The sequence below is a fragment of the Grammomys surdaster genome, unplaced genomic scaffold (assembly GCF_004785775.1).
Source record: "Grammomys surdaster isolate TR1022 unplaced genomic scaffold, NIH_TR_1.0 266, whole genome shotgun sequence".
Taxonomy (NCBI): Eukaryota; Metazoa; Chordata; class Mammalia; order Rodentia; family Muridae; genus Grammomys; species Grammomys surdaster.
In genome coordinates, this window is record NW_021604707.1 from 37,992 (window position 1) to 41,195 (window position 3,204).

General features: G+C 32.9%; 1 pseudogene; it reads left to right on the forward strand.

Annotated features, from left to right (window-relative positions):
• The first annotated feature begins 643 nt into the window (after positions 1-643).
• The window catches only part of LOC114628230, a 13,089-nt pseudogene continuing 10,528 nt past the window's right edge, over positions 644-3,204 (forward strand).

A 3,204-nucleotide genomic window follows, 5' to 3' on the forward strand; every position in this document is an offset into this window, starting at 1 on the left:
GGGAGATATATACGCTTCATTTATATAATTCGAAGGGAAGAGATGTCAGAAGCCATAATAGGACAAGCTAATAATTAGCAGTTGATCCCCCCACCTTCTCCCCCCACCAAGCTGGGTACAGCTCCCGGGAGCCCTTCCCTAGACTAAGCAATGGAAGATATAATTTCCCATGATTCAACTCAAAGTCTTAATAACATGGGACCATTATGACCTTCTGAACTCTTGTCTTACTATGGAAGTTCTGATAAATTCCATTATCATGATTGCCAATTGTGTTCATACATATGTCTGTTAACTCATGGTGTGGCCCAAGCTGCTCAGGAGATTGTCCCTTCAGTGGATGCCATGGATAGTTATGAAATCATGACACCTGAGGATGGAGAACATGATCTTTACAACATGTTTTTAGAGATGTTTTGATCAAAAGTTTTCAGACCTCAGATGCAGAGCTTGAGGCCAGATTTTTTCAGGTATATCCAGGGAACATAGCACAGAGTGAATGGAAAGGAACTGTAAAATATAATTAAGTGGATTTTCAGACAGCAATAGCCTTAAAACAGACACATAGGTGTGAATGTGTGTATGATGTTTGTCTGTGTAAGAAACAGATTTCACAAGTGCTCCATCTTAGATCCTAGCAGACATGAAGAGGCTGTATGCTTTCACTATTTCCTTCTTGCTCCTGATGTTTTATCTTATCTTGTACAGTTTGACTGAATTCAGTTGTTTTTGGAGGATACGTAATAATGAAGATGATTATGGGGATTTGCGAAGTGACTGTGGTTTTGTTCTTTTAACAATTGACAGACCTATAGAACAAAATTTTTATAATTATGTCATTGATTTTAGGTAAGTCGTTATTATGTTATCAATTTTAGGTAAGTTATTAAGTTTATTTCCTGCTTCAATGTCATGAATTAGAAATATATAGCTGTGTACACAACTGTGGAATTCTGTCCTGTTCTTCCCATTACATTAGGAAGTACTGAAAATTAATTATCATATCAATCTTCTTTCAAATGTGTCACAGTTCATTTTGGCTTTAGTACATTGGTCTCCAGGTCACAAACTGGACAGTGATAGAGACTGGATTCTATTTTTTGCCTCCTTGTGTATTTCAGATGTTGAAAGATGGCATTGCACAAGGTGTCTTGGTCTGTTTTGAATTCATAATTCTCCCCACTCTTAACAGCTCAATATGAAGAGGCTGCCTGCCTTCAATTACCTGCTAAAGATTCCAATATGACAATGCATTCTAAAGGCCTTCATGAAAAAGTTATTTATTTTAGGTCTCTAACTTTTGGGCATACATTTATACCTTGAAATTTTTATTTGTCTAGTATACATGATTATGTACATAATATTACATATATATTTGTGAATATACATACACATTGGTTTGAAATATAATCTCTCAATAAGCCTCACCTGTCATCCTGGACACTGTAAATGTAAAAAACCAGCCAGGCTTCAGATTAAGTTACCAGAGTACTATTTTGGTCCACTTGTGCATATGGCCAGTCACAGATTAGGTTCATGATCACTATCAGATAGGTGGTCAATTTTCCTATTAATTGGTGAATAAATATAACATTATAGAAATTATGGAAGAATTTTTCTAGTGAATAATAAGCTGTTCTAAATATGTCTACATAGTTCTCAGATCTCAAGTGTGAGATATCAGTGTTGGCTGCAGATCATGAGGGAAGGAGTGTTGAAATCATTCACCTTTCAAAGTGGCTGGGACTTCTTTCATGAACTGAGGTTTCCTGTGCTTTTCTGTCTCTGACTCTCATCCCATCTTTTACTTCTTTTTCACCTCTTTTGGATTTTAAGAATACATTTTCCTCTTGCTAGCCAAAATACTCTGTGCACACTTTGATACATTACTTCACATTATTATTCCTGGGTGTCAGGTCAGAAGGAATCTTATTTCTAATGTATCCTATGTTATCCCATACCTCATTGTGAAAATAATAGCATTTATCATTAGTGACACTTTTGTAAGTAGTAATAAAGATCAGAATTACAAATATATGAACTGTGTTGATACATATTTGTAGTTTAAAAGGAAAATCTTAGCTGTAAATTCTCAACTGACCATGTTTGATGTTTTTCCTTCTGATGGGAAGTAATCATTAATAGTAACAGACGTACTGGGAGACTTGCTGGGGCAGATAAACACATTTCATGTGAAGAATAGATCTCAGTGCTCAGATATCAATTAAAGGATGGCAAAGAATTAGGAAAACTGAGGTGTATAGAGGAATCTGACATCATTTTTAGTAAGTTGACATAGTAACATTCCCACTAAAAGCTAGCATTAAATTGATATGTAGATGAGCCTAAAAGATAATATTCCTGTTTTGTGGTATATTATCTTTTATATTTTGAAATGGATATATAAATGTAAATGAAATGTATTCTAAGATAATTATTGTGTTTGATGAACATTAACATTTGAAAAATATAAAAAGCATACTCTATAAACTTCATGGAAATATCATTATTGATAATTTTTCTCACTGTGCATGAAATTAGCATTTTCTTAATGTTTAACTTCTAAGAGTTTTCCTATATTGAGATTTGTGAAATTTGCTTATAGAAACATAGATAATCTTTTTTAAATAAACTGATTGTTAGAGAAGTTATACAGTTATATAATGCATTTTGAATACTCTCACTATATGTCAGGTGGTATCATATAATGGCTTTTGAATATATTTCTTAATGATTCACTCTGTAGTGTTTTATGCTCTTTTACTATGTTTAATTTCCAAAGAATATTTTGTACTCAAGCATTAGAGATAGGATCCTGAGTTATGGATGCTATTCAATATGTATTAATGATATTTTAGAGTACTATGAATATAAAAAGAAGCATGAAATATCTTGATGTGTTATTTGATTCTTAAAATACTCACTATGATAAAGACATTTGATGCATAAAAGTAATTTTTAAAAATAAAAACATTTTTGTGTATCACTATGCAATTTATTTGTTGATTAAATTCTTTAATAAAGAAGGGAAACTCAAATCAATAGAAAGTTATAGAAGAGAGTAATTTGATGTCATTCAAGTTTCATATGTTTATTTAAAATTTAAATAAATTTCTCTCTCTCTCTCTCTCTCTCTCTCTCTCTCTCTCTCTCTCTCTGTGTGTGTGTGTGTGTGTGTGTGTGTGTGTGTGTGTGTGTGTGTGT